Raw genomic sequence first — 10013 nt, 5'->3', positions numbered from 1 at the left:
TAGGTGTTCGGTTTTTACAATTATCGTAAACTTAAAATGGATTCACTTTTTACTGATTACTAAAGAGACACTCAGTTCGGGTGCAGATTTGTAAGTAAATGAATTGTTAATAGAATTATTAATCACTAACCATTAACCCAAATCATTTCAGTGTATTATACAGTCAAATGATTTCATAAATTTAGGCCTAATTTATAATAACAGTATGATATGACCATTGAAGACAATTTTCTAAAAAAAACAAAAAACAAACAAAAAACAAACAAACAAACAAACAATCATACAGAACTTCTTTGGAACGGTAAAAGGAAGTTTTGAGCTCGTGTTTTGGTGCTAGAAACAAGCCGTTACTGGTGGTACCCGATACTAACAAAGGCTATAATTTTGAAAAAGTGTCAGTTGAGAATAATCCTTTATTGTAACAGTGTTATTCACTCTTTTGAAAAGGCACGCAGTCTTGGCGCTATAGTATTTGATAGTAAGTGTCCTTGAAATGCTCCAATTGACGAAATTTCATGTCGCGAAAATATCGTGTTTTACAGTATCATGTTGCTCGAGGCCTATAAGCGGGCGTGTCACAATCTGCAAGGTTGCAGTTGCGTAACTTTGGTTTCATTCGGAAATATCTCATTAAAAAAGCAGCCGGACAGCTTATTCGATGCATGCCCTTATTTCTTGCGTAAATTATTATGATTCTTTGTTTCAGATTGTCTGTGTGTGTGTGTGTGTGTGTGTGTCAAAACCGGGTCACACCAATAGATCAACATTCTACAACGTCCTCAAAACTCTGCTGCTTGAAAAGCGAATAATATCTTCAAAGTTGCTTTTTTGTTTATCATGTGGTTTACTCAAACGGACCTGAGTATCCGTATGATAAGTTCAGAATTCTCTCTAGTGTTGTAATCCTCTCCATAAATTCCATAATTTAGTTCTATTACATTTCAGATACCTAAAGTTATAAAGCAATCATGGGGAACTCGTTCTTTTTCCCTACATTGGACTAAAAGTTTTGAATGATATCCCTGACAATATTGTCGCCAGACATCCTCGTGCAGTGGAATTTTAAATTTCTCTTAGCAAATATCTCTTTAATATATCATAGATTTAAAACAAATATCTTCTCATGTATTTATTGATTCTTCTTATTCTTATTCCTTTTCTTTAAAACATATTATTCATCTATTATTGCTATTAAGTGCCCACTGCTAAGGGAGATGAATATATACATATATATATTTATTACATTAACTATCTCATTTCAGCTGTTTTCTTGTTAAAAAACATTTGTCGTTTTAACAGATAAATCAACGATGCTGCTTCAGCGCCATGAGTATATCTTTTTAGAGGGAGAATGAGCGCTTTGTAAGAGTTTCTATCATTGTTATTATTATCATTATTATTATTATTATTACGATTATTATTATTATTATTATTATTATTATTATTATTATTATTATTATTATTATTAAGTAGTAGTAGCAATAGTAGTAGTATTTTATTAGTATTAGTATTTGTAGAATGGCCAGGATGATTATTGTTACTATCATTATTGTCATTTCAATTGTGTAATGTCCATATCACAATTAGTAAGTCATGTTATTTAATGATCGTAATTACAGCAATGTTGCTGTTGAAATGTTTGAAAATTGTGGGGGAGGGGAGTTGGCTTTGACTTTTGCTTGAATGATTTCCATTTGACATCAATAGCTTAGATTCTAGACACTTAGTTTTAAGTTGTGATTGATTATTTTGAAACAAAAAAAAAAATCCTAAAGATAATGTTTCATTTTCAAAGTCACGTTCATCTTTGCATATTGACGACTGCGGCTATTTCATTGTCAACCAACTTGAAAATCTCATGCCTAATTAGATTGTGATTCAATTCACTCGGTTATGTGAAAAAAAGGTAAGCCCGATACAAGCTGTGCTTTTTGTCGTTGTTGTAGTTGTTGTTGTCGAATGCCTTCTTCAATGTAAAATGACTTTAATTGCATTATTTAGATTTTAATGATTGAGAATTGAAGTAAACAAATGTTGAACTTGACAGGCTTTCGATTTTCCACACCTCTCATTCCATTACTATAATAATAGTATAATATGACGTCTTTTTTTTTTTTTTTTTTGGTATGCTGCCAAAGAGGAATAACTTGATGGTGAGGTATAGTAAGCTTAAAATCTCTTACGTACTTTCCAAAAATGTCGATTTTTTTTTTATTATAGTATACACTCAACAACAAAAAAGAAAGAGAAAGAGAACACTTTTTCAAGTATACATATTTTTCATAGAAGATTTTGATTAAAAAAAAAATCTTTGTGCCATATATAATTATTAAAGGTTATTAACTTGGCTATCAACTCGATAGGTTAATACAAAGGGATATTTACGCGTGAATGAACAAATTCTTTTTATCTTTTTTAAGGCGCAAATGTAAAAATTGCAGAAATTGACATTTTGTCATTCATTTGCAAATGCCCTTCAAGATAACAAGAATAACAAAAGCCAGTTCAACACATTGAGAGACATGGCAAACACAATTCAGTTTTCATTAGTTTATAATGTCTTTATATCCTCAAACAAAAACAAAGTGGGGGAAATAATAATTCTCTGTCAACTCAAATTCAAATGTAAGCAGCAAATATCATAAAATGGGCAGAATTTCTGTATTTCATTATTCTAATTAAGTAATTTTAGATTTTGTGAGACAAATTTAAGAACCAAGTAGCCGTTAGAACTATTTTCAGTTTTCTTAATTTGATATCCATTTCAAATTTCTACCATTTTTGTTAAGATTGAATGCCTCTTCTCTAATGTCATTTGAATATGGATTTGACATTCTTAATTTTCTCCATTATTTTTGCCTTTATCTTTGAGGGCTACAAAGACATTATAGAGATGAATGAGTGATTTTTGCGAAGTAATTTGTTTCTTCTTGTGTTAAATTTGTCTTTTGCTCTCATTGTTATATGGAAGAGCACATTTATGCATGAATAAGAATCATGATATTGTACATTTTTGCAAGCTTTACTTTTGTGCCTTAAAAGAGAAAAACAATTGTTCACTCATCATGCGTAACTTGAGTTTCCATTTTTATTGACCTATAAGGTTGATAGCCAATTAAATTACCTTCAAAGCAAACCAAATCCCCAAGAGAAATCGTGGATTAAGTGAAAGCAGCAACATTAGTAGAACACATCAGTGAAAGTTTCAGGAAAATCGGACAATCGACGCCAAAGTTTTGGTGTTGGAACCGCTGGATGAGGAGACTATACTAGAGATTATTACGTCATGCGTGGACAATATAATGGAGATATAAAGGGAATTCCACAAAAATGCCTTTTTCATGAAAAATACACGGTCCATCAATAATAAGATAATCTTAAGAAATACAATACTGACATAATTATGTTAAGGGTTAACAATTTCCCCTGCTTTCTGAAAGCGGTTAGTCAAGTGCTCTTTCATGATGCAAGAAAAGTGAATTTTTGTGGAATTCCCTTTATATTTTCTCTACTAGTATATTGTTGTCCACACTTGACATCATAACCTCGAAGTACATATAGTCTCTTCATCCAGCGGTTTCAACACAAAAACTTTAAAAATTCATAAGCCCTAACTTTTGCCAGGGAGGTTCCTCTCACTTCCCTGCTTTTGCATCGATTGTCCGATTTTCCTCAAACTTTCACTGACGTGTTCTACTTAAAGGGATCGTATAGTTTTGGTTGAGACCCGATTTCAGGTTTCTAACATTTTTTGGTGAGATAATGACAAACCTCTTATGAAATATTGTTATGGATACATGTGCATTGTACTATCATTTCTGGGCACTTTATTGTTCCGCGGAGGAATATGTAAATAAAAGAGTTCGACAAGATGACCGAGATCGACCAAACACCTTGTTTGAGAGTCTGGGTATTTTTGGTGGTTATGATGGTTCGTTAGGCCAAGTTAACCTTCCGTAACAATATGAAAGAGCATGTAATTCTATGAGGAATTCAACGTTTATTTGATGAAATTTGAAATGGCTGAGATATCAAAAAAAAAAGCGATTCTGATAAAGTGTGGGACACACACTTTATTACGATCGCTTTGTTTTACTTTGTTTTTGGATGTTTCAGTCATTCCAAACCCGATTTTCATCAAATATACTTTGAATTCCTCTTAAAATGGTATGATCTGTACTATGTCTATATCATAAGTGTTTTCTTGGTATCTCGCAAAAAGTTAGAAGCCCAATTCTCATCTCCACCAATTTGCCAATACTGTACCATCCCTTTAAGTTGCTGCTTTCACTCAATCCACATTTCCCTTGGGGTTTTGGTTTCCTTAAAGTTAGAAAAATCTATGGTACATGAAACCTCAATACATGTATTTAGCTAAATATTCTATGAGAAGTATGAACTTGAAAAAAAACGGTGTTTATTATTATCTTTATTATATATTATCATTTTATATCTTTTTTTTTTTATGAATGTTGACCCTGTCTATACGACGGTTTTGGTCTTTACCAAGGGTGTTCCAAAGTGCTAGTCTCGGCACAGCACTAGAACTTTGCTCAGCAGAATCACCTGTACCTCTTCCAGTGTCCACGCACCAGAGAACACAAAACCTTTTTGGAGGGAACCCACTGTTGTCAAGGTGGCCTGGGGAAAACCCAGGGAGCTACAGTGAACTAACAGTCACCCACTGTTCAGTGGTGTGTGGCCGTGGACAGGTCTCATGGTTCGCTCACACAGCGATCGCGCCACACGTGCACACGCACACAAACAAAATCCAAGCACGCACACACGGATCGTGCGTCCGCTGGTCACACACGCGCGCCCGGCGCCCTCACAATCCCCATATCCAGCATTTGTGTACTGGTAAATTCAACGCGTTTCAATCGGGATGCTTCGAGTGGAAGTAGAAACTGCTCCTAGTATAGTAACGAGAAATGACCTCGAAAGACTTCTATTATTGTAGCTTATGTCGTCAAAGTGACATCAGAGGACGGAAACACGTGTATAGCAAGCAACACAAGAATCGTTTGGCGTTTGTTCTCCACAAATTTGGAGCTAAAGTAAGTGAACTGAACTAGAATTTACGTTTTCATGTGATGTATCTAACGTTAGAATCTATTCATACGAAATGGCATACCGACCCTATCCACAGTGTAACTCATATTGATGGCCCGCATATTGGATGCACAAACTACACGCACGCACCGCACGTGCACGTGCACCTCTATAGCTCAATCACGGTTCTTGAAGTAATTTACCCACTAGGCCTATTACGAACAAGTTACCAAGTTAGGGCCCACACGGGTAAATAATTCCCCATAGAGACGTGTGTTAAAATTCAAATTTCAAAAAATTCTGTAAAATAGCTGGGAGAAATGAGGTGTTTCAGCTTCACTAACCTGGATAAGTGAGATATATAGCGAGGTGCCCGCACCTCGTCAGGGGCCCGAATACCGTCACCCCGCTTAAAATTGTTTTAAGCGCACTAAACAAAAATTTATGCCTGGGACTGTGTTCAGTAAGCTTGAAGTGGAAACTTGGCAGGGCTACCACAACCAAGCAAATTGTGAAAACCGAACAATTTTTCGCGAAAATCTGAAATTTAATCGGAATACGTGTTAAGTATCACCACTGTCCTCGCACGCATCTTTTACGTGTATGTCTATGGGAGCATCACGGTCACCCGCACACGTCTTTTATGTGCTTTGTCTATGGGAGCGCGGGTGACGAGTTGCGGGCCCCTTCCTTAGTGCGCAACTTTTTCGCATTGTTCGCGTTTGACAACGATAGCAGCAAATTTTCGATATCGATCAGTGAAATTGTGGTTCCATTGGAATTTTCAGCATTTTTCCTGTATGTGAGTTGGATTTCAAAGAATTTCAGTGGCGAAATGTGATTCAAATATGCGCAAACATTAACTATGACGATGTGCGGGTCACCCAAGTATACCCTTTCATCCATCAAATTTTCAGGGTGGGGTCTTCTGCTCAAATTCTGTCCAAGGGTCCGCAAAAAAGCCAGACTACAAGTTACAAGTTCTTGTCACTCAAAAAATCACCTATTTTCCGTACACGTACCTGATGAAATATAGAACTAGTCCCCTCAAATTCCATCAGAAAAGCTTTCATCTTCCAACCAAACTGCAGTTTGTAGAAGAATTCATACTCAATATCTACAGCTATTCAGTTTTTTGCCAAACTACGTCATTGATTTTTAATTAATTTTTTTCTTCATTTATCTATTTTGGTATCTTTGGTATGAATTTGTGAAGGGGTCTGGGACATTCCATTTTGGGTAAATTACAGAATACCGGCAGCCAATCACGGATAGCGCAAATCTCTCTGAAAAGAGCGTAATTACGCTTGCCGATAGCAACCATTAAAATATTAATCCGATCTGCGATACGGTCCGTGATTCGGCTGTCGACGATTGCATTTGTTTACGTGTGTTTTCTTTGCTGTGTGCGGTGAGAAGTGTGGTATTCATACGTTGTTTACGGGGGTTTCGGGGGTGTCCCCCGATAGCGATAATAATGTAGTTCTAGATCCTGACGATGCTAGTCTAGCCGTTAAAATTTACCCAAATTTACGATGTATACTCACGTTTTTAGGAGTTGAGGATAGTCCGTATCCTAGAAAACGATAGAAATTTAAGGTGAGACTAGAAAACAATCACTTATCTAATTGCTGGTGCTAGCTTACAGTAGAGCTTACGCACTGTGTGGGTGCGCTTGACAGCCCACCATGATGACTCTATGCATGCAGTACACATCATCCACACATAACAAACAGCTTATGCGTACTTGTGGCAGTGGTAGCGCGTATTGAGCCTGCACAACGCGCGCATGTTTACTTGTACAGTGTACAGTACGTATAGCAGTTGAGCGCGCAATTGTCTCTTGACAATACGCGTATACGCGCTGCCTTGCCAAACTAGTGTAGTGTGTGTTGTTTGAAGGTTTGCATGGTGAAGTTAATTAGGAAGAAAGATTTGCGGTGACACCATGTGTATGTAGTCCTTAACCGGATCGTAGTTTGGAAGAAGACCTTAGAAAGAGGAGAAACGAAGAGGGAAGCGACATATGGGGGTTGTAATCTTCACTGCTCTCCCCTATCTCCATGATTCTCCAACATTCAACTCCTTCCTCTTCCTCTTCCCTTCTATTTCATCTTTCCCCTTCTAACGATGTCCGAACATCTTACTTGATTCTCACACTATTCTTCCTTACCACTCTCTGTGTTCCTTTCTCTACTGTCTCCACTAGTGCAACTTCAACTTCCAGCCCATTACTGTCTCCCACTCTTCACGTTTTGCCCTCCTCACAACCCCCATATGTCGCTTCCCTCTTTGTTTCTCCTCTTTCTAAGCTCTTCTTCCAAACTACGATCCGGTTAAGGACTACATACACATGGTGTCACCGCAAATCTCTCTTCCTAGTGTAGTGTGATTGTATCGTGATGACTTGTGTCGAAAAGAGATGAAGGAAGAAGGACTGCCAGCTGTTATGACGTCATCACGTTTAAAATAGTTCCGTCAAAATCGGGTCGATTTTCTTTATCGTCGATTTACTCGAGTTATCTTGATTTAGAGCAGTTTTCCTCCGAAACCACTCAATTTTCATAAAAATTATGTGGTCAACCTACTTTTTGACGGCCATTCCATTCCCGGGGTTTTTGGGGGCCCCAGACGACCGGAAAGACGAATTTCAGCCCTTCGGGCTGAAATTCCTCTCTAAGGGAGAGCCACCTTGGTGCGTATAAGAGCCGCCGGAGGCGGCTCTTATACGCACCAATATGCTAATTTATATGACGCAAAACCGGTATTCTGTAATTTCCCCTCCATTTTATTTACAGGTGTGAGCCCTATAGTGGAGGTCATATTTCTCATTTGACTTTTTAACATCATAAATGTCTTTTTGATGATATTTGCCCCTACATCATATGGGAAATTACACATTCAAGAGTTATAAAGCTTCTCAAAGCAAAGGGACACTTTTGAAAATCATGCCCTTTGGGGGTTTTTTCAAAAATATATCTTGCAGTGTTGATCAGTTCTTCATAAGATGAATACATAGATGCAGGTAGTTATCCTTGATTATGGGGGTGTCATCACCTTATTGCCTACAAAGTAATTTAAAAGACTTTGTTTTGTCAAACAGACTAACTTTATATATTTTGAGCTGTTTCAGTGGTAGCCAAAACAAAGAAATACATTAAAATAACACAGTCATTCAAAGTTGTGTCATACTGATGACTGCTATGTACAAAGATCTAGTACCACAACAACATAATAATCATAAAGAAAACAAATTGTAGCCAAGCAGAGTTGGGGGGGGGGGGGTAGAGGAGAGGGATGGGGGGGGGGGGGGTAGGAAGGAGAAGGGGGAGGAAGGAAGAGATCTGACACAAGAGATCAACATAAACCAGCAGAGCTTGTATGGGATGAATACTTCCCATAGACTTGTGTGCATTGCGTGCATTCTCTATAGGGCTCACACGGGTAAATAACTCCCCATAGAGACGTGTGTTAAAATTCAAATTTCAAAAAATTCTGTAAAATAGCTGGGAGAAATGAGGTGTTTCAGCTTCACTAACCTGGATAAGTGAGATATACCCTTTCATCCATCAAATTTTCAGGGTGGGTTCTTCTGCTCAAATTCTGTCCAAGGGTCCGCAAAGCCAGACTACGAGTTCTTGTCACTCAAAAAATCACCTATTTTCAGTACACCTAATGTACCTGATGAAATATAGTCCCCTCAAATTCCATCAGAAAAGCTTTCATCTTCCAACCAAACTGCAGTTTGTAGAAGAATTCATACTCAATATCTACAGCTATTCAGTTTTTTGCCAAACTACATCATTGATTTTTAATTAATTTTTTTCTTCATTTATTTTGGTATCTTTGGTACGAATTTGTGAAGGGGTCTGGGACATTCCATTTTATTTACAGGTGTGAGCCTAGTAAAGTAACCTGTGGCTATGAAATGGCTGAGTTTCTCAAGTCGAAGAGCACGGAATCGGGAAGGGAGGTGTTTGATTTCAGCTCTATGTTCTATTACACATGCTTATGTCTTCAATTCACCATCCAGCCCCAAGCATACACGGCCGACTGGCCGGCGAATATTTTTTTCGTATATATGGAAATGCTATAGGACATGAATTATTCATAAGTTTAGCTGAAATTTTAAAGTGCGCGAGCGCGTGGACTTCGCAAATTTGTACAGAATGAACGGACTCGCATACTATATGTACATACACAGTGTACATGATCACGTGTGATCACTGCGTGCGTACGTACGTGCTCGCTATTCAGTTTACATTCGATTTGCAGTTCATGGGTGCCCTACGTAACCCCACTGGAAATATGCGGGGAGCGGAGAGCATCGTGATTGTCAGCCAGGGCAGCCGGCGGCGTGGATAGGAGAGCAGGTACACGCGTAGCTTGCGTGAAATGTACAACTTTATAAGTCACTACCTCTACAGCCATTAACTATACACAGCCCAGTCGCTGTACATATGTAGCGCGACAGGGCTGTACCGGCGGACCTCCAAACATGAAGAGAGTTCAACGATCGCATGCAATCGCTTTGAATTTTGATACTTTAGAATATTTTTTTTCACCTCAAACTCATCTGACAAACAAAATGATAATGAGACTTCATATCTATGCTATCAATATTGAAATTTGAATTTAAAAACTTACCTAAAATGATGGTTATATGCAGCATGTGTGAACGGGTAGCGAACGGTATATCGTCTGTCACGCCAGGCCATTCCGAATATATTGGGAGGTAGGTAACATGATCTGAATGCCCTTTCAAAAGGTCGCGCTGTCGACCGTGCTGCTACACCAACACTCAAGCAGCGCATCGCACGCACGCAAATGATATCTCCGCAGAGATCAAGGCGCCATTTTGAATTCTGCAACGATGAACCCAGACGGTGTCAGGGAATCCGCCAGAAAGTGTCATTTTTTTGTTCCTCGGACTTATCACGAGGGCTCTCAATGGACTTACG

At 38.1% G+C, this 10013-nt stretch overlaps 1 protein-coding gene across 1 annotated transcript in view; it reads left to right on the top strand.

The window, feature by feature from the left end:
- The first annotated feature begins 4921 nt into the window (after nucleotides 1-4921).
- The window catches only part of LOC140229447 (uncharacterized), a 23920-nt gene continuing 18828 nt past the window's right edge, over nucleotides 4922-10013 (top strand). Inside the window, exon 1 of the mRNA XM_072309700.1 lies at nucleotides 4922-5057. The gene's annotated coding sequence lies outside the window, so the exon portion shown is untranslated. The remainder of the gene's footprint in view (nucleotides 5058-10013) is intronic.

This window comes from Diadema setosum, chromosome 6 (assembly GCF_964275005.1).
Source record: "Diadema setosum chromosome 6, eeDiaSeto1, whole genome shotgun sequence".
Lineage (NCBI taxonomy): Eukaryota > Metazoa > Echinodermata > Echinoidea > Diadematoida > Diadematidae > Diadema > Diadema setosum.
This window is presented reverse-complemented; position numbering and strand designations above follow the sequence as displayed.